A 22,907-nucleotide genomic window follows, 5' to 3' on the forward strand; every position below is an offset into this window, starting at 1 on the left:
TCAGAGCACGCATAAGTGGACTCAGAGGGTTATGTCTCTTACTTCCTATGATATCAGATGGCAATCTTACCGGATGGATGTGCGTAACGTCATTATGAGCTGTGGAGGATTCCGTAATGTGCCACTCGTAGGGACCAGGGGTTGCATCAATTACAACCCGGTTCTTTCTCTTCGCCAGTTGGGGTTTGTGATGAAGGGAAGACCACTTGAGGCTGAGATAGCTGAAAGTGTGTATTTTGAGAAGCAGAGTGACCCGGATAGATTGGAGCAGATAGGGAGAGCTTGGAAGTCTATTGGTGTGGAGGATGGATCTGTCTTAGGGAAGAAGTTTGCCGTTGCTATGCCTGATTACACTGATTGGGTCAAGGAGAGAGTAGAAACTTTGTTGTTACCCTACGATAGGATGGAGCCGTTGCAGGAGCAACCACCTTTGATCCTTGCTGAGAGTGTGCCTGCGGAGCACTACAAGCAAGCCCTGATGGAGAATCGCCGTTTGAGAGAGAAGGAGCAAGATACCCAGATGGAGTTGTACAAAGCCAAAGCTGGTAGGTTGAACTTGGCTCATCAACTCAGAGGAGTGCGAGAAGAAGATGCTAGCAGACTGAGAAGCAAGAAGAGATCCTACGAGGAGATGGAGAGCATGTTAGATGCAGAACACCGGGAGTGCTTGAGGCTGCAGAGAGTTGAGGCCAGCTATCAGAAGAAGATCAGAGACTTGGAGAAGCAACTCAGAGATAAAGACATCCAGTTGAAGAAGGAAGTAGACTTGAGACAGGCATCAGAGAACCACCTTGGAGGAGGAGTGTTAGAGCTTAGGCGACAACTGAAGGAGAAGATCACTCTTTTGCCAGAATGTTCAGAATGTGACCTGTTGATAGACCAGTGTCAGTACTTGAAGACCCTCATTCCGGGAGGTCGTTTGCCTTAGCTTGTATCTTTGATATGTATGTTGAGAATCACCTCCAGGCTTGTTGGATGGGATTCATTGTTGTACTCCGATTGTTTGGATTTTCTTTGTCGACTTTGTTGTATGATCCTGTTACTCATATAGATGAGGTTGTTGGTTTCACCTTGTACTCATCACTCTTGTGTATGTTGTTTCTGTGCTTCTATGTTGTTCTTGCTGCAGGTTGCCATCTTTTGAGGATGACTCAGGCTCTTTGAATGCCTGAGGAATGAACATATCATGTGCATCATACGCATCATTAGCACCATACTCATATCATTTTGCATAACAGGTGTTCTTGGTCGTGACTTCTCACTCTTGGTTCCTGTTCAGGCAGGATAGCTGATCAACGTCCGCACCGCTACTCAACAAGACTGAATCAACAGAGAGGTATGGATCAAGTTCAAGCTGAGTTGGCTGAGATGAAGGCTAACATGGCCCAGTTTATGAATATGATGCAAGGGGTTGCACAAGGTCAGGAAGAACTTCGAGCCATGGTTCAGAGACAAGAGGCTGCAATTCCGCCGGTCAACCATGCTCCGCCAGAGGGGGGCCCGGTCAATGATAATAATGTTGCCGCTGCTGTACCCATCAACAACTATGCTGTAGGTGATGAGTTGGGGGGAATTCGAATCAACGGTCAACCTATTGCTCCAGATGTCGCTAATGCCAGAGCAGTCCGTGCCCCGGCCCGTAATCCTGTTCCGATTGTTGACAGACAAGAGGATATGTTTTCTCTTCTCAGTGAAGACGAAGACGTTCTAGGAAGGGTTAATGAGAGGGATCGTAAAGTTGATGCCCTTGCTGAGAAAATTAGAGCTATGGAATGTCAGAATTCTCTCGGTTTTGATGTTACCAATATGGGGTTGGTAGAAGGTTTGAGAATCCCTTGCAAGTTCAAAGCACCGTCCTTCGATAAATACAACGGTACTTCTTGCCCTCGTACCCATGTGCAGGCTTATTATCGAAAAATCTCTGCGTATACCGATGATGAAAAGATGTGGATGTATTTTTTCCAAGATAGTCTATCTGGAGCTTCTTTGGACTGGTACATGGAATTGAAGAGAGATTCTATCCGATGCTGGAGGGATCTGGGTGAGGCCTTCTTGAGGCAATACAAACACAACATGGACATGGCACCGAGCCGGACTCAGCTGCAGAGTCTATGTCAGAAATCCGGAGAGAGCTTCAAGGAGTATGCCCAGAGGTGGCGTGAACTGGCTGCTAGAGTTCAACCCCCTATGCTGGAGAGGGAGTTGATAGATATGTTTATCGGTACTCTTCAGGGTGTGTTTATGGACCGGATGGGGAGCTGCCCATTCGGTAGTTTTTCTGATGTTGTCATTTATGGAGAGAGGACTGAGAGTTTGATTAAAACTGGGAAGATCCAAGATGCTGGTTCCTCTTCTGCTAAGAAGCCGTTTGCTGGGGCACCTCGTCGAAGAGAGGGTGAAACTAATGCTGTTCAACACCGCAGAGATCAGAACAGAATTGAATACCGTCAAGCTGCTGCAGTGACCATTCCGGCACCTCAACCTCGTCAACAACAACAACAAAGAGTTCAACAACCGCAACAACAACAACAACAACAGCAACGTCCGTATCAGCCCAGACAAAGGATGCCTGATCGACGTTTTGATTCGCTACCCATGTCGTACGCCGAACTGCTGCCCGAACTACTCAGGTTGGGGATGGTTGAGTTGCGTACAATGGCTCCGCCTATAGTATTGCTTCCTGGGTACGACGCCAATGTCCGTTGTGACTTTCACTCTTGGGCACCAGGGCATCATACTGAGAAGTGTCGGGCTCTCCAGCACAAGGTCCAAGATTTGATCGATGCCAAGGCGATCAACTTCGCTCCAGTGCCTAACGTCGTAAACAACCCTATGCCTCAGCATGGTGGGTATAGAGTGAACAATATTGAGGGGAAAGAAGCTGAAGATCTGGTTGTTAATGTTGATGATGTTCAGACTTCTCTGCTAGTCGTGAAGGGCCGTCTGCTGAATGGGGGTGTCTACTCGGGCTGTGATGAGGATTGTTTGGGCTGTGCAGAATCTGAGAATGGTTGCGACCAGTTAAGGGCCGGTATCCAGGGTATGATGGATGAAGGTTGTTTGCAATTCAGTAGGGCTGTAAAAGATCGTGGAACAGTGTCAACTATCACCATTTACTTTAAACCGTCTGAAGGGCGTGGACAAAGGGTCGTTAGTGCACCTGCAGCAAATGGTACCCCAGTTACCATTTCCGTACCTGTAACCATCAGTGCTCCAACTACTATCGCCGCGTCTGGAAGAAGGGCTGTCGAGAATAGTAGAGCCGTGTCGTGGAAGTATGATAATGCTTACCGCAGTAACAGAAGGGCTGAAAGTCAGACGAGACCAGTGAATCAAGCTCCAGTGACAATTGGTTTACCGAATAGAGTTCCTGCAACTGTTGGCCCGGCTGTGGATAATGTAGGGGGTCCAAGAGGTTTTACCAGAAGCGGTCGTCTGTTCGCACCGCAGCCTTTGAGGGACAATAATGCTGACGCTCTCGCCAAAGCAAAGGGTAAGCAAGCTGTGGTTGAGGAAGAACCTGTCCAGAAGGAAGCGCCCGAGGGGTCATTTGAGAAGGACGTGGAGGAGTTTATGAAGATAATCAAGAAGAGTGACTACAAGATTGTAGATCAGTTGAATCAAACTCCGTCCAAGATTTCTATACTTTCACTGTTGTTGTGCTCTAAGGCACACCGTAATGCCTTGCTGAAGATGTTGAATCTGGCTTACGTGCCCCAGGAGATTTCTGTCAATCAACTGGAGGGCGTGATGGCCAATGTGAGCACCAGGCATGGTGTAGGATTCACCAACCTGGACTTACCGCCTGAAGGGCGGAACCATAACACAGCCTTGCACATCACCATGGAGTGCAAGGGGGCAGTGTTGTCTCACGTATTGGTAGACACCGGGTCGTCGCTGAATGTGCTGCCTAAGCAGATTCTGAAGAAGATTGATGTGGAAGGGTTTGTGCTTACTGATCGCTCGACTGGGTGAGTCGAGAATGGGATACAAACTGCAAGTGCACAGTTCTATCGCGTAGTTTTAAAAGATATCGATCCCACAGGGACTTATGAATCGATATACCGTTATCTAAAGTTACTACGTAAATCTAAGGTGAAGATGTTTGATTGTTTGGGGAAAAACTAAGAGCTAAACTAATGTCTAGATTAAATATTAATAAAACGGATATCGGTATGTAATTCGTCAAAACTAGGGAATCAAGTCTTTGTCGGTTTCTTGGTTTTAAAATGAATCGTTTCGGTTAACTTTATTGGTTAAAGGTTCTATCTCAAACTCTCGCTCTGTTGAATAAACCATGATTTTATATTAATGTTGCTGTCACTTATAATTAAGTCAAAAACCATATTTTGAAAACAATAAAGTTGCAGAAACTCTTTTTAAGAAAATACTGACCGTTTTAAACACCCTTATCTCAAACTCTCGCTCTGTTGACTTAGGTTATATAATTAAATCCAAATGCTTAACTCTCGTCCTCACATTCAATCTTTAAAAATACTTTTTGGAAAAGGTCAGAATTTAATTAACTCTAAAACTTGCTCTCGCCCTGATCTAGAATTAATGCCTAACTTACACTGTCCAGTTAAAATCTCAAACTCTCGCTCTATTGATTTTAACTTCTCTATGTCTTTTACTTTTGTAAAAAATCTTGTTATTAAACCTGTAAGTTGAGACCATAAAAAGATTGATTTTGATTTTAAGTTTAGATAAACCGACTCAGTCTCGATCCCTTATTCTGCTTACTTTACATACCGATACCTAGGCAAATTAGCCAGACATGCTAAATAAACAAGAATTTATATCATGCATAAACAGACTCATTCCAGGCAGGCAATATGAATAAACAATAGAATAAAACATACAAAATTAAATAGCAATTAAAGAACCTGAATGCGTAATACAATGGTCTTGAACACTCCACCACAAGCCGGTAGGATTTGTTCTTGGATTCTTCAATTAAACCGTAAAATAAATCAAGGAAATAAAACTCGAATATAACGTAAGGTTAAATCCGGTATAAAGCTGCACAGTAGTTTCCGGTGTAGAAACTATTATGCGAAAAATATCTAAAAGCTAAAAACGGGAAAGATAAATTGCAAGGGAAAAGGGAAAGTAAAGCTTGCAAAAGAAATAAATAAAATGAACAATGCTGGAAAGGAAGAAAAATAAGCAAAGGCGTGAAAGGAAAATTTGGCAGAGCTTTCGCAAAACTGAGCGTGCAAAAACTTGTGTGTACGGCAAAGGGAGGAGATGGCTATTTATAATAGCCTTGGTAACTGCCTTGCGTTTCCTACGAGTCTTCAGCATGGCTAAATACACGGCTTGAGAATAGGACACAAAATCCTCAACGTTCCTTCCATTCTTCTGAGAGCGTAACTTGCGCCAAAAAGCTAGTGGACTGGTGTGACGCTCGTCACACCATGTGTGACGTCCGTCACAAGGTTACTTCGCGTGACGCTCGTCACAACCCTTGTGACGCCCGTCACAGGGGCAACTTGCGCTTCCTTTTGGGCTGGGCTTGGTCTTGGTTATTTGTTTTCTTTTTATTGCTTTTTACACCTCCTTTTCTTCCCTTTTTCACTTTTGCTTCAAAATGGGTACCTGATGTAAATAGAAAAGAAATACTGCATAATATCTGATAAAATGGGATAAATTAAAGTAAATGATAATATAATCTAATTAAATTAAGTCTTAAAATATGATATAATTTCATGTTATCAAACTCCTCCATACTTAAATCTTTGCTTGTCCTCAAGCAAAATTCAGTATAGAACTTGTTAAAAGTTTTAGCCAGATGAAATTTCAAAGCACACCTCAATTCGTACTAGGTTGCGAATGGATTTTTGTTTAGGAGGATTTTGAGTTTAATCTTGACATCAACAACTACTGTTACAACTTAGATAACCCTACTTTTATGCCAATCAGTTACAAGTACCCTATGATAGCTATCCTGGTTCCTTTAGTCTTATTTTTACCCGTTTTCATTCTAGCGAAATCACATTAAGCCCTTTATCTTTTCGCGCACATAGTGGAGTAACCGGTTAGTGATTATGATCCGCTTTTAGCTAGAAGTTCTGGTACATAAGTCGGATAACTTCATTATTCAGTCCATTGCAAAATGCGGGGGATCGGACCGTAGTCCGCCCTACCGAGTTCAGTACCAGATTCCTACTGAACCAACTCATAATGGATCTTTCGTATTGTGCTTTTGCATGATCTGCAACCTTTAGATTAAATGATCTGGTAAGGATCACCTAATTTAATTAGTGCATTTCTTGATATCTTTATATATTTTAGGTTACTTTGGGGATCATTCACTTATATTCATCGGCTCTCCACGTAGTTTGCTATTAAGACGGTGCTGACTTCTGTATAAACTACTTGGGGTTGCCATAGAACTAAAAGTTCGAGGAATTGGTATAATAGGTACTTATCCTGATCTAACATAATGAGGTTCTCAGAGCGTTGTTACGGTAATGGTTTTGTTTTGATCTCACTCAAGTTTTATAAAGTAAGCAACCTTTATACTTATTGGGTGTGTTAAAATTTTTGTTATGGCTCAGGAAATTGAGGGGAATAGATAATAGAAAATTTTCACACTTAGGAACTTAACTTAAAATAAATATATATTATAATAATAATTTTTGTTTTTTTTTTTTTTTTTTTTTTTTTTTTTTTTCATAATAAGAAGGGGAAATAACAATGAAAGGGAAAATAACATACTTGAAAAAAAACTGAGAATGGAAAGAATATTGTTTCCCCCCCATACTTAATCTAAACATTGTCCTCAATGTTTTAAGGAAATGAAATACAAGATGGAAAGGAAAAAAAAGAAAATAACAACTAAGGCTGCCTTCCGCCTCTGGTTCTTGGACCTGGTGATCTTTGACGTATGTCTAAGTTGTCGAACCTGTTGAACAATTCAGTAAACCGCTGGTCGGTTATGGCATTCCGAGCGTCCTGTTGCTGTTGCATTTGACGCATCATCTGCATCATCTCTGTATTCTGTGCCTGCATACCATCGATAGCATCCATAATGTCATCGTTGGTCGCAGGCCTTCGTCGTCGACGACGTTGGGAGGATGGGCCGGCTGCATTACTGGAAGGGTTTAGCGGGACTGATTGTTGTGTTGGCGGATGATCACCTTGTTCCATTTCTTCAAACTCATATGTTTGCTGGTTTGTTTGTGAAGGCTCGGTGGTTTCAGGAGCGCTAAGATCGTAGAGGTGGCGGTCGGGGTTTGTGACATCAGTTAGGGTGGTATTGGGTAGCACAACACTCGGGACTGCTTGGTTGTTCACCATAAGATAATAGCCTCCGCCTACTCTGTTTTTAATCAGGCGGCTGGAGCGGCAATAGCTAATATCCATAGACAGGGGAGGTAGGGATTCTAAAGTTTGGAGTTTATCCCCTAGGTTCAGGCCAAGTGCTATGGAGGTTATTAATCCACCAATTATAAAGGGTTGCCGGCCTCTAGCACATAAGGTGCGGATATGATGAAAGAGAAAAGAGGCGGCGTTTACCTTAGTATCCGGTTCGAAAACGCACTGGAGGAAAAATAACTCCTTCGAGTTAACCTTACTGTTGTTTGGTCTTCCAAAAAGTGTGTTTTGCAGGATACGGAGAAAATAACGGATGGTGGGGTTATGGATGTGGGAGAGAAGGAGTCTTCCCAGTTGTAGGTATTTATACCGGAAATTTTCTTAAAAAGATCGAAAACTAGAACTGTGTTCCAGTTTGAGGTTGGAGGGATTCTGGCATGCAGCAGACCTTCTGTGGGAAATTGTAGCATGGCACTCAATTGGCGTTGGGTTAGAGAGTACTCGGTGTTAAACATACGGAAGGTTGCCGTACCGGTTAGAAATTCACCTTCACCGGCGGGAGTGGTGTAGTCGTAAGAACTTAGGAATTCTAAGGTTAGGGAAGGGTAGGTGGGTTGGTTATGAGTGCAAAGGAAGGTTAAATCGGCTTTACGGAGCATCCACTCGATACCTTGGAGTAAGCCTAATTGTTGCAAACAAGTTAAATCGGGGTACCTGGTGGGAGCGACGCCGCGCTGCTGGAAGCGCTCGAATTGCTCTTGCTGATAGTTGTCATCTCCGGATCGGAAGATGATATTTCCGAAATTTTGATTGCCCGCCATTGTGATGAATTTTTGAAGGGATGATTTGGAAAGGAAAAGAAGTGTGTTTGATATGAGAGAATTGTTTTGTGGTGAATGAAGGAGGTTTTGGTAGGTATTTATAGGAGAAGGGTTGGAAGGTAGAAAGAAAAAGTGGTTGAAAAGTAATTAAGTGTGGTAAATGAAAAATGAATGGGGAATGTAAAAAAATCAAAGTGTAACGTTCGTCTCCAACGGCTCCTTAACGTTCACTTGTCTGAAGGGCGTTACGCTCGTCACAGGGGTGTGACGTTCGTAACAGGCGTTTTGCGTGCCGTTCGTCATGGAGTGTGTGACGCTCGTCACACCTCCTTTTTGGCAAGGCTTCAGTGGCGCTTCACAGAATTACTTTGGCGTATTTTAATGTTTCATTTTGCTTATGATCAGTTTAGTATGCAATTTTAATGCAATGTGCACGCTTACTTGCTTTGTATAATGATAATAGTAGGTAACAACAGTAGAACGTAATAGCCATTGCATAATAAAATTAATTAAACAGGGAAGGAAAATAATGAAATGAAACAGAAATAAACATGAATTCAAACAACATTAATGAAAAAAAATCTAGCCTAAAACTAAATAACTTAGAAAGAAATATAACTAAATTCCATCTATCTTCGGATCTCTGGCCGGAGGAGCAAAAGAGTTAACATGATGCCGTAACATACGTAACTGACTTGCCGTTCTGCTCATGCATTCTAGGATTTCAAGTCTCAAGTTATGGAAGTCTTCCCTGAGGGCGTCTTGCTCTGACATCAAGGCTTCAATGACTGTTTTAATATCTGTTCCTGGCATATGATGTCGGAGATCAGGCATGACTGATTCTTCGGTCAGGACAGGCTGAGGAGGAGGATCAATATCATAGTAGCCGGAAGGTGTCTGAGGGTCAGACTCAGCAAGAGAGATATGGTCAACATAGTGCTCATAGTCGTCACAAATCTCATAATCCTGGATGGATTCAGTGGATCCAGCCGGAGTTGGGGTTTCATTCAGGTTATAGAGCCAGTTCCTTTGATTATGAACACTAGTTCTAGGATCGGGCATGGTGAATAGGCAGAGAACCTGGTTATCAATAATAAGCTCGAACTCATCAGACCCTATGTTTGCTATAAACATAGTGTTGAAGAGGAAGGGTATACTGATAGTAGTAATGCCACAAAAGGGTTAAGGTCAAGCATAGGCTGACGTAGTCCAATAGCATTACCTATCATAGTGATCAAACCGCCTATTCTAATGGGTGCTCGCTCATCCTGGATAAGGTGGTCCAAATTAGCTAACATAAAAGTAGCACCGTTTACTGGACGGTTCTGGGAAGCACAAAATATGATGAAGAGTTCATCACGTGAAACTGAAGTACTATTTGGCTTCTTCCCAAATAAAGTGTGGGTCAGGATCTTATGGAAATAGCGAAAAGCCGGGTTATGTATGTTTCCAGAGAGAAACTCATGTTCTTCGGGCTCATCATTTCCAGTCAGCTTACCCCAAAAGTGTTCAAGCTCTCTATATTCAAAAAGTTCTTCCTGGCTTACAGTGAATGTATCAAAGGAGGTAGGAAAACCCAAAAGGTTGGTGAAGTCTCTAATATTAAATTGGTACTCCATATTGAACATTCTGAACTGGATAAAACCTCTGCTAATTCCTTTTCCATGGCTAGGTAGATAGATTAATGAACTAAGGAATTCTAGTGTGAGTCTCCGATAGGTGGTGAAATGTCTCAGGATAGGGGAGGTCTCCCATCCTATCTGATTCAGCAAAAACAGGACACTCTGTCTCAGTCCAAGGGCAGTCATAGCCCAATCATCAGCATATAAACTAGGTAGCATCTCTCTAGCGGCTAGTTCTTCAAACTTTCGTTTCTGAGCCATTCCTCTGAACTTGATACCCATACGATCAAAATGTCCCATCTGGTTAGTGTTAACTAGAGAAAAGAAACATGAGTTTAAGTCAGGATTTGGCCAAATGCCGAAAGAAGAAAAGAATTATTATTATTATATATAGATATATTTTTTTTCTTTTTGAATAAATCAATAATGAATACTAAATAGAAATTAAAAGAATAATTAAGAGAAAAATAGAGAAATGATAATAATAATAGAATAATAAAATAACAGATTAATTTGTGGGTTGTCTCCCACTAAGCGCTTTGTTTAAATGTCGCAAGCTCGACAAAGAAACTGTTAAATATAGTCTATGAGTCCTGGGGGCGATTCGTCTAAGTGTAGAATTTGCGAATCCTCGTTGGTTTCCGCATAGTGATAATGTTTCAGACGTTGCCCGTTTACGGTGAACGGTTCTGTAGATTGTCCTTTTATTTCTACCGCTCCACTGGGAAAGATTTTAGTGATATGAAAAGGTCCTGACCATCTGGATCGTAGTTTTCCCGGGAATAACTTTAGTCTAGAGTTAAATAAAAGTACTGCGTCGCCTTGCTTGAAGACTTTCCTTGATATACGCTTGTCATGCCATTGTTTTGTTCTTTCTTTATAGATTTTGGCATTTTTATAGGCGTCTCTTCTGAGTTCCTCTAATTCGTTTATGTCAAGGATTCTCTTTTCACCGGCGGCTTTATAATTCAAATTTAAATTTCTAATAGCCCAATAGGCTTTGTGTTCTAATTCTACCGGGAGGTGACAGGATTTTCCATAAATGAGCTTAAATGGGGTCGTCCCTATGGGAGTTTTATAAGCAGTTCGGTATGCCCATAAAGCTTCTGGTAATTTCAATGACCAATCTTTCCTTGAAGTGGCGACCGTTTTTTCTAGTATTTGCTTGATTTCTCTGTTAGATACTTCCACTTGTCCACTGGTTTGAGGGTGGTAAGGCGTTGCTATCCTATGTCTCACTCCATATTTAAGTAGTAGTTTTTCGAGTACCTTGGATATAAAGTGTGATCCACCATCACTGACTACTATTCTTGGGATGCCAAATCTCGGAAATATTATATTTTTAAAGAGTCTAGTTACTACTCGGGTGTCATTTGTTGGAGAAGCTATAGCTTCGATCCATTTTGATACGTAGTCAACTGCCACGAGTATGTATTTGTTACCGAAAGAGGATGGAAAGGGTCCCATGAAGTCTATCCCCCACACGTCAAAAATCTCTACTTCCAAAATACCTTTTTGTGGCATCTCGTCACGTCTAGATATGTTTCCCGTGCGTTGACATCTGTCACACTCCTTAATAGCCGCATGTACGTCCTTCCATATAGTTGGCCAATAAAAGCCAGCTTGTAGGATTTTAGAGCAGGTCTTGGATGTACTTGTGTGTCCACCATAAGGCGCAGAGTGACAGTGTTGGATTATATTTTCTACCTCTTCTTCGGGTATACATCGACGGAAAATACCATCGGGGCCTCTTTTGAAAAGTAAGGGATCATCCCAGTAATAGTGTTTTATGTCGTGGAAGAATCGTTTCTTCTGCTGGTAAGATAAAGTAGGTGGAACTATTCCGGCAGCTAAATAATTGACTAGATCAGCGTACCATGGTATGACAGATATAGCTAAGGTGGTTTCTACTTGCATGTCGGAGTTGTTCTCTTCCAAAGTAGCTATGAGTTTATCATACGAGAAATCATCATTAATGGATGTTCTTTCTGGTTCAAGGTTCTCAAGTCTAGAGAGGTGGTCTGCTACTACGTTTTCAGTTCCTTTCTTGTCCTTGATTTCTAAGTCGAATTCTTGTAGTAACAAGATCCATCTTAGGAGTCTAGGTTTGGCATCCTTTTTTGTTAAAAGGTACCTGATAGCAGCGTGATCAGTGTAAACTATTATTTTGGCTCCTACCAAGTAAGAACGAAATTTATCTAGCGCAAATACCACTGCTAGGAGTTCTTTCTCGGTTGTGGCATAATTCATCTGTGCTTCATCCAGGGTTCTGCTAGCGTAATATATAACGTGAAGCTTTTTATCCTTTCTTTGTCCTAAAACAGCACCTACAGCATAATCACTGGCATCGCACATTATTTCGAATGGTTCATTCCAGTCTGGTGTCTGCATAATGGGTGCGGAGATCAATGCTTGTTTAAGAGTTTGAAATGCTTTTAAACAGTTATCGTCGAATATGAATTCAGCATCTTTCATCAACAGTCCGGTTAAGGGTTTGGTTATCTTAGAGAAGTCTTTGATGAATCGTCGGTAAAAACCGGCGTGTCCTAGAAAGCTTCGTACTTCTCTCACGGTTCTTGGGGGTTGAAGATTTTCGATTACCTCTATTTTGGCTTTGTCTACTTCAATTCCTCTGTTCGAGATGATGTGTCCTAAAACAATGCCTTCTTGTACCATAAAGTGGCACTTTTCCCAATTAAGTACTAAGTTTACTTTTACACATCGCTCCAGAACTCTTTCCAGGTTTTCAAGGCATTCTTCGAAACTTTGTCCGTATACAGAAAAGTCATCCATAAATACTTTCATGATGTTTTCGAGAAAGTCGGCGAATATTGCCATCATGCATCTTTGAAAAGTTGCAGGGGCATTACACAGACCAAACGGCATTCGTCTATAAGCGAAGGTACCAAAAGGGCATGTGAATGTTGTCTTTTCTTGGTCATCAGGGTGAATTGGTATTTGAAAGAAGCCTGAATAACCATCTAAATAACAGAAATGTGAATGTTTAGCTAATCGTTCTAACATTTGGTCAATGAATGGTAAAGGGAAATGATCTTTTCGGGTTGCTTTGTTTAGTTTCCTATAATCAATGCACATTCTCCATCCCGATTCGATTCGTTTAGTTATAGTTTCTCCTTTTTCGTTTTCAATAACGGTTATGCCTCCTTTCTTGGGTACAACGTGTACAGGACTAACCCATTTGCTGTCAGATATAGGATATATAATACCTGCTTCTAATAACTTGGTTATTTCTTTCTTTACTACCTCACTTAGGATCGGATTTAGTCTTCTCTGGTGTTCCCTAGAGGTTTTACAGTCTTCTTCTAACATGATGCGGTGCATACAAATAGAAGGGCTTATTCCTTTAAGATCGGTGATGTGGTATCCTAGTGCAGTTGGATATTTTCTTAAGATATGTAGGAGTTTTTCTGTTTCGAGTCTTCCTAGATCTGCATTAACTATCACAGGTCGTTCAAGTTCTAAGTCTAGGAATTCATATCTCAGATTTTTGGGAAGTGTTTTCAAATCAGGGGTTGGTTTGTTAAGACACTGCGTAGGATCTGGTGTTATTGCTAGGCATTGTTTAGATTTGTCCTCTAAAAGATAGTCTGATGGTTTGTCTTCTCCTGACTCTGCTTCTTTTATGCATTCATCGATGATATCCATGAAGTAACATGTATCTTCTATTGCAGGTGCTTTCAAGAATTGGGAAAGAATGAATTCAATTTTTTCTTCACCTACTTCGAAGGTGAGTCGTCCTCGTTTTACGTCTATGATTGCACCGGCAGTTGCTAAGAATGGTCTTCCTAGTATAATAGGTGTCGTATCATCTTCTCTAATGTCCATAATTGTGAAGTCAGTGGGAATGTAAAACTGACCTATGCGTACGGGAACGTTTTCAAGGATTCCTACAGGATATTTGATGGAACGATCTGCTAATTGCACAGACATTTTGGTCGGTCTTAATTCTCCCATCTCCAGTTTCTTACATATGGATAAGGGCATAACGCTAATTCCGGCTCCTAAATCGCATAAGGCTTTGTCGATGACAAATTTTCCTATGTGACAGGGTATAGAGAAGCTACCCGGATCCTTGAGTTTAGGGGGCATGTTTTGGATTATAGCGCTACATTCGGCAGGGAGTGTAACGGTTTCGCTATCCTCAAGTTTCCTCTTATTAGAAAGAATTTCTTTTAAGAATTTAGCATATGAGGGCATCTGCGTAATAGCTTCGGTAAACGGAATTGTAACGTTTAATTGTTTAAGGAGATCAACAAATTTTCTAAATTGGCCTACATCTTTGGTTTTAACAAGCCTTTGAGGGTAAGGTATAGGTGGTTTGTAAGGTGGTGGAGGTACATAAGGTTCCTTCTTTTTTAGGGTTTCCTTATTACTCTCTTCCTTTTCCTTAGGTTCACTTTCCTCAGTGGATTTCTCAGGGTTTTGGTTTTCTATCCTTGGGTCAGACGGTCCTTCCACTTCCGTTCCACTTCTCAATATAATTGCATGAGCTTGGCTTCTCGGATTGGGTTGGGGCTGTCCAGGGAATGTACCAGTTGGTGCAGCAGTAGGTGCTTGTTGTTGAGCTACTTGAGATATTTGCGTTTCCAGCATTTTGTTATGGGTAGCCAGGGCATCTACTTTGCTTGCTAGTTGTTTAAGTTGTTCGCCAGTGTGTATGTTCTGGTTTAAGAAATCTTTATTGGTTTGTTGTTGGGAAGCTATAAAGTTTTCCATCATGATTTCCAAGTTGGATTTTCTAGGGGTATTATTGTTAGGATTCGGTTTCTGATATCCTGGAGGTATAGATGGGGCTTGATTTGGAGACTGTCCAGGTGCGTATAAAGCATTATTACTCTTATATGAGAAGTTTGGATGGTTCTTCCAATTTGGGTTATAGGTATTCGAATAGGGGCTTCCTTGAGCATAGTTTACTTGCTCTGTTTGGATTCCAGTCAAGAGTTGACATTCCGCAGGAGTGTGGCCTTGGATTCCACAGACCTCGCAATTCTGAGTTATAGCAACCACGGCTGCTGGAGGCGATACGTTTAAACTTTCAATCTTCTGGACCAAAGCATCCACTTTTGCATTGACGTGATCAAGGTTACTTATCTCGTACATGCCAGTTTTCGGTTGAGGTTTTTCCACTGTTGTTCGTTCGGTTCCCCACTGATAGTGGTTTTGGGCCATGCTCTCGATAAGCTGGTAAGCATCAGCATAAGGTTTGTTCATTAGTGCACCACCTGCAGCGGCGTCTATTGTTAACCTTGTATTGTATAAGAGACCATTATAAAATGTGTGAATTACTAACCAGTCTTCCAAACCATGGTGTGGGCAAAGTCTCATCATGTCTTTGTATCTTTCCCATGCTTCGAAAAGAGACTCGTTGTCTTTCTGTTTAAATCCGTTTATCTGGGCTCTTAACATAGCTGTTTTGCTTGGCGGAAAATATCGGGCAAGAAAAACTTTCTTCAACTCGTTCCATGTGGTGACTGAGTTGGAAGGAAGAGATTGAAGCCATCTTCTAGCGCTATCTCTTAATGAGAAAGGAAAAAGACGAAGTCGAATTGCCTCTGAAGTGACACCATTAGCTTTAACAGTATCAGCGTATTGGACAAATACGGATAAATGAAGGTTTGGATCTTCGGTAAGATTTCCAGAGAATTGGTTCTGTTGCACAGCCTGCAACAACGAAGGTTTAAGTTCAAAGTTGTTTGCTTCGATTGCGGGCGGAGCAATACTTGAATGCGGTTCATCTTGCGATGGAGCGGCGTAATCTCTAAGAGCACGAGCTGGTTCTGCCATCTCGGTTAAAGAAGGAAAATCTTTGAGATCAGGAAGGTCTATAGGAGGGAGATTGTTTTCAGCACGATATTCCCGAATTCGTCGTAAGACTCAGAGATATAGTTCGATGTCGTTGATTCGTAAATAGAGCGGTTCGCCTTGAGAGCGAGTGCGTGGCATACAAATCAACGAAAGAAAGAAAATAGAAGAAAAAGAAACCTTAGTCTCTACAGCGTAACGGAAGAGTTACGATATCGATTGAATAAAAGTCGCCGGCAACGGAACCAAAAACTTGATCGCTCGACTGGGTGAGTCGAGAATGGGATACAAACTGCAAGTGCACAGTTCTATCGCGTAGTTTTAAAAGATATCGATCCCACAGGGACTTATGAATCGATATACCGTTATCTAAAGTTACTACGTAAATCTAAGGTGAAGATGTTTGATTGTTTGGGGAAAAACTAAGAGCTAAACTAATGTCTAGATTAAATATTAATAAAACGGATATCGGTATGTAATTCGTCAAAACTAGGGAATCAAGTCTTTGTCGGTTTCTTGGTTTTAAAATGAATCGTTTCGGTTAACTTTATTGGTTAAAGGTTCTATCTCAAACTCTCGCTCTGTTGAATAAACCATGATTTTATATTAATGTTGCTGTCACTTATAATTAAGTCAAAAACCATATTTTGAAAACAATAAAGTTGCAGAAACTCTTTTTAAGAAAATACTGACCGTTTTAAACACCCTTATCTCAAACTCTCGCTCTGTTGACTTAGGTTATATAATTAAATCCAAATGCTTAACTCTCGTCCTCACATTCAATCTTTAAAAATACTTTTTGGAAAAGGTCAGAATTTAATTAACTCTAAAACTTGCTCTCGCCCTGATCTAGAATTAATGCCTAACTTACACTGTCCAGTTAAAATCTCAAACTCTCGCTCTATTGATTTTAACTTCTCTATGTCTTTTACTTTTGTAAAAAATCTTGTTATTAAACCTGTAAGTTGAGACCATAAAAAGATTGATTTTGATTTTAAGTTTAGATAAACCGACTCAGTCTCGATCCCTTATTCTGCTTACTTTACATACCGATACCTAGGCAAATTAGCCAGACATGCTAAATAAACAAGAATTTATATCATGCATAAACAGACTCATTCCAGGCAGGCAATATGAATAAACAATAGAATAAAACATACAAAATTAAATAGCAATTAAAGAACCTGAATGCGTAATACAATGGTCTTGAACACTCCACCACAAGCCGGTAGGATTTGTTCTTGGATTCTTCAATTAAACCGTAAAATAAATCAAGGAAATAAAACTCGAATATAACGTAAGGTTAAATCCGGTATAAAGCTGCACAGTAGTTTCCGGTGTAGAAACTATTATGCGAAAAATATCTAAAAGCTAAAAACGGGAAAGATAAATTGCAAGGGAAAAGGGAAAGTAAAGCTTGCAAAAGAAATAAATAAAATGAACAATGCTGGAAAGGAAGAAAAATAAGCAAAGGCGTGAAAGGAAAATTTGGCAGAGCTTTCGCAAAACTGAGCGTGCAAAAACTTGTGTGTACGGCAAAGGGAGGAGATGGCTATTTATAATAGCCTTGGTAACTGCCTTGCGTTTCCTACGAGTCTTCAGCATGGCTAAATACACGGCTTGAAAATAGGACACGAAATCCTCAACGTTCCTTCCATTCTTCTGAGAGCGTAACTTGCGCCAAAAAGCTAGTGGACTGGTGTGACGCTCGTCACACCATGTGTGACGTCCGTCACAAGGTTACTTCGCGTGACGCTCGTCACAACCCTTGTGACGCCCGTCACAGGGGCAACTTGCGCTTCCTTTTGGGCTGGGCTTGGTCTTGGTTATTTGTTTTCTTTTTATTGCTTTTTACACCTCCTTTTCTTCCCTTTTTCACTTTTGCTTCAAAATGGGTACCTGATGTAAATAGAAAAGAAATACTGCATAATATCTGATAAAATGGGATAAATTAAAGTAAATGATAATATAATCTAATTAAATTAAGTCTTAAAATGTGATATAATTTCATGTTATCACTTACTCCCAGTGACCTGATCGTTCGTGCTTTCGACGGATCCAAACGTTTTGTGTGTGGGGAAGTTACTTTGCCTGTGAAGATAGGTCCTGAGGTATTCGATATCATCTTCTATGTTATGGACATCCAGCCCGCCTATAGTTGTTTATTGGGGGCGTCCATGGATTCATGTAGCAGGGGCAGTCTCGTCGACTCTCCATCAAAAGCTCAAGTATGTCTGGAACGGTCAGATTGTGACCGTGTGCGGTGAAGAAGAGATTCTGGTGAGTCATCTATCCTCGTTCAAGTATGTTGAGGTGGATGGCGAGATCCACGAAACCTTATGCCAGGCGTTTGAGACTGTGGCTCTTGAGAAAGTGGCGTACGCTGAACAGAGGAAGTCAGGTGCTTCAATTACTTCTTACAAGCAGGCTAAGGAGGTTGTTGATTCTGGCAAAGCTGAAGGCTGGGGCAAGATGGTGTACTTGCCTGTCAAAGAAGATAAATTTGGCGTTGGTTACGAGCCTCTCCAAGCAGAGCAGAATGGTCAAGCGGGTCCGAGTACTTTTACCAGCGCTGGGCTGATGAATCATGGCGACGTCTCTGCAACCGGTAGTGAAGACTGTGATAGTGATTGTGATTTGGACAACTGGGTTCGCTCGTGTGCACCAGGGGGGTCTATCAACAACTGGACGGCTGAAGAAGTGGTTCAAGTTACTCTTCTGACAGAGTAATTTTCTGTTGTTTTGTCATTTTGCATGAAAATCCTACGATCTGCCCAAGGCGTAGTGATTCATTGTAGGGCCTCATCATGTTTTAATGATTATCATTAATGAAGGACATTTTTTGCAATCAAACTTTGTGATCCCTGTCTTTCTATTTTTTGTTTTCATTTTTCTCAAAAAAAAAAACAATAAAAATGGCAATGTTTTTGTTTTTTGTGACTTTATTGAACTCTTTTTCTAAAATAAAGCATTAAACATGCAGAAGCGATCTTATGGCATTCACTATGAACAGTTCTGTTATGGCTCAGTATGATTTCGACAACCCCATCTACCAAGCTGAAGAGGAGAGTGAGGAAGACTGTGAACTCCCTGCAGAATTGGTCAGATTGCTGAAGCAGGAGGAAAGGGTCATCCAACCTCATCAGGAGGAGTTGGAGGTTGTTAATTTGGGTACTGAGGACGCCAAAAGAGAAAACAAGATTGGGGCTGCTTTAGAGGACTCTGTCAAGAGGAGGCTGATTGAGATGCTGAGAGAATATGTGGAGATATTCGCCTGGTCGTATCAAGATATGCCTGGGTTGGATACCGATATTGTGGTGCATAGACTACCTCTTAGAGAAGATTGTCCTTCAGTCAAGCAGAAGCTTCGCAGAACTAGTCCTGATATGGCTTCTAAGATCAAGGAAGAGGTTCAGAAGCAGTGGGATGCAGGTTTTTTGGCTGTTACGAGTTATCCCCCATGGGTGGCCAACATCGTTCCTGTGCCGAAGAAGGATGGTAAAGTCAGAATGTGTGTCGATTACCGGGATTTGAATAGAGCGAGTCCGAAAGATGATTTCCCATTACCTCACATTGATGTACTGGTTGATAATACGGCTCAATCCTCGGTATTCTCTTTCATGGATGGTTTCTCTGGATATAATCAGATCAAGATGGCGCCAGAGGACATGGAAAAGACGACATTCATTACACCTTGGGGCACATTCTGCTATAAAGTGATGCCATTTGGGCTGAAGAATGCCGGTGCTACCTATCAGAGGGCAATGACGACTCTTTTTCATGACATGATGCACAAAGAGATCGAAGTGTACGTGGATGATATGATTGCGAAGTCGCAGACAGAAGAGGAGCACCTGGTAAATCTACAGAAGTTGTTCGACAGATTGGTCAAGTTCAAGCTGAGGCTGAATCCGAACAAGTGTACGTTTGGGGTGAGATCAGGGAAGCTGTTAGGCTTCATTGTCAGTGAAAAAGGGATTGAGGTTGATCCAGCGAAAGTCAAAGCTATTCAAGAGATGCCTGAACCGAAAACGGAGAAGCAAGTCCGTGGGTTTTTAGGGAGGTTGAACTACATTGCAAGGTTCATATCTCACCTAACTGCCACGTGTGAACCAATTTTCAAATTGCTAAGAAAGAATCAAGCAATCAGGTGGAATGATGACTGTCAGAAAGCTTTTGACAAGATAAAGGAGTATTTACAGAAACCTCTAATCCTTATACCTCCAGTTCCAGGGAGACCTCTGATAATGTACCTGTCAGTGACTGAGAACTCGATGGGGTGTGTATTGGGACAGCATGACGAGTCTGGTCGAAAAGAGCATGCCATATACTACCTTAGCAAAAAGTTTACCGACTGTGAAACAAGATATTCACTGCTCGAGAAAACTTGCTGTGCTTTGGCCTGGGCTGCTCGCCGACTGAGGTAGTATATGTTGAACCATACTACCTTGTTGATTTCTAAGATGGATCCAGTAAAGTACATCTTTGAGAAACCAGCTCTCACCGGACGTGTTGCTCGTTGGCAGATGATTCTAACAGAATATGATATTCAGTACACGTCACAAAAGGCCATCAAAGGTAGTATTCTGTCAGACTACCTCGCCGAGCAACCGATTGAAGATTATCAGCCTATGATGTTTGAATTCCCTGATGAAGACATCATGTATCTTAAGATGAAAGATTGCGAAGAGCCTCTTGTCGAGGAAGGACCGGATCCTGATGACAAGTGGACACTGATGTTTGATGGGGCTGTGAATATGAACGGTAACGGTGTTGGGGCAGTATTGACCAATCCTAAAGGTGCTCATATACCTTTTTCTGCCAGATTGACGTTTGACGTCACCAACAACGAAGCTGAGTATGAGGCTTGTATCATGGGGATAGAAGAAGCCATTGATCTGAGAATCAAAACTCTTGATATATTTGGAGATTCAGCTCTACTGGTCAATCAAGTCAATGGAGATTGGAATACGAACCAGCCGCATTTGATTCCGTATAGAGATTACACCAGAAGAATACTGACGTTCTTCAAGAAGGTGAAGTTGTATCATGTCCCCCGGGATGAGAATCAGATGGCTGATGCCTTGGCTACTTTGTCGTCTATGATCAAAGTTCATTGGTTGAATCATGTGCCACATGTTGCGGTGAATCGACTTGAGAGGCCTGCGTATGTGTTTGCAGCCGAGTCTGTGGTGATTGATGAGAAGCCGTGGTATTACGACATCAAGAACTTCCTCAAGACTCAGGAGTATCCTGAAGGTGCGTCGAAGAATGACAAGAAAACCCTGAGGAGGCTAGCTGGAAGCTTCTATTTGAATCAGGATGATGTGCTGTATAAGAGAAACTTTGACATGGTCTTGCTCAGATGCGTGGACAGACCCGAGGCAGACATGTTAATGCAGGAAGTTCATGAAGGTTCCTTCGGTACTCATGCCGGCGGACATGCAATGGCTAAGAAATTGTTGAGAGCGGGTTATTACTGGATGACTATGGAATCCGATTGTTTCAAGTATGCTCGGAAGTGCCATAAGTGTCAAATCTATGCTGATAAGGTGCATGTACCACCAAGCCCTCTGAATGTCATGAATTCGCCTTGGCCGTTTGCCATGTGGGGCATTGATATGATTGGGAAGATTGAGCCTACTGCTTCGAATGGACATCGCTTCATCTTGGTTGCGATTGACTATTTCACCAGGTGGGTGGAAGCAGCTTCCTATGCTAACGTTACCAAACAAGTGGTTACCCGGTTCATCAAGAAAGAAATCATATGTCGTTATGGAGTTCCTGAGAGAATCATCACTGACAATGGTTCGAATCTCAACAACAAGATGATGAAAGAGCTTTGTAAAGATTTCAAGATTGAACATCACAATTCTTCTCCTTACAGACCGAAGATGAATGGTGCTGTAGAAGCGGCAAACAAGAATATCAAGAAGATTGTGCAGAAGATGGTCGTTACGTACAAGGATTGGCATGAGATGCTGCCTTTCGCTTTGCATGGGTACCGTACCTCAGTACGTACGTCGACCGGGGCAACCCCTTACTCCCTTGTGTATGGTATGGAAGCTGTCCTACCTGTTGAAGTGGAGATCCCTTCTCTGAGAGTTTTATTGGATGTCAAGCTGGACGAAGCCGAGTGGATTCGAACAAGGTTTAATGAGTTGAGCCTTATCGAGGAGAGACGGCTAGCAACTGTATGTCATGGACAGTTGTATCAGAGAAGGATGAAGCGAGCCTTTGATCAGAAAGTGCGTCCTCGAAGCTATCAGATCGGTGATCTAGTTTTGAAGAGGATCCTCCCTCCCGGTGCAGATAACAGGGGCAAGTGGACTCCTAATTATGAAGGTCCATATGTTGTGAAAAAGGTATTCTCCGGTGGAGCCTTGATGCTTACAACTATGGATGGTGAAGACTTTCCGTCTCCTGTTAACTCAGATGTAGTCAAAAAATACTTCGCATAAATTGACCCGCTGGACAAAAAGAAAAAAAAGAGTCCAGGCAAAAATGGGCATCCCGGCGAACCAAAAAACAGAAAGGAAAGGTTCGGGCAAAAATTAGGGATAAAAATGAAAAGAATTTGTACACCCGGTAAGTCGAAAACCCGCAAGGGCGGCTTAGGCAAAAATGGGTATCCCGGTGGATTGAAAACCCGAAAGGGCGATCCAGGCAAAAGAGGGATTAAAGCGAAGACTACAGTCTGAGTTGTCTGTACTTCATCAAGTTTTGTCATCTGCCATCTCGAAAGATGTGATCCGTCCAGTCATTCTTCTCAGAAAGCAAGGAGTTGGGAGGAAAACTGATGATCTGTGAGTTATAACAGAATTGGGAAATAGTGGATGCCGTGTTCACGTTGCCATTAGGATAGATTTTTCCTTTTACGCGCAATTACCTCTTTCTAGGAATTGCCTCCCAATGTATTTGCCTTTTCAGGCACATTTTCAATCAATAAAAGTCGTTATTCAGATAAATGGCTCTTTTGTTTTTATTTTTACTGTTTTGTTTGCAAAAATGTCCGAATTTCTGATAAGCATTGCATATAAAAACATGAAGGCTAAACAATAGCTTGCAGGATGATGAAACATTTGAAAATCATTTTGAATGTTGAGGACACTTGAGCGTATCTTGTCCATGTATCCCCTGGGGCATTTTGTTGTGCTGTTTTTCAGGTTGGCATCTGTGAGGACGTTTCCTCAGTAGATATTTTCCCCAAGCAAGTTTGGAAGCTATCAGAGCTATGTTCCCCTGCGAAGACGTCTGTGGATAGTGCCTTCTATTCCCCAACAGATCTAAGGATTGCCTATTCCCAGCAGGCCTGTAT

The 22,907-nt window shown here is 41.7% G+C and overlaps 1 pseudogene; it reads left to right on the top strand.

The window, feature by feature from the left end:
• Positions 1–15,086: 15,086 nt before the first annotated feature.
• LOC127133857 (uncharacterized) lies at positions 15,087–15,186 on the top strand (annotated as a pseudogene).
• The last annotated feature ends 7,721 nt before the right edge of the window (positions 15,187–22,907 follow it).

The sequence above is a fragment of the Lathyrus oleraceus genome, chromosome 3 (genome assembly GCF_024323335.1).
Source record: "Lathyrus oleraceus cultivar Zhongwan6 chromosome 3, CAAS_Psat_ZW6_1.0, whole genome shotgun sequence".
Lineage (NCBI taxonomy): Eukaryota > Viridiplantae > Streptophyta > Magnoliopsida > Fabales > Fabaceae > Lathyrus > Lathyrus oleraceus.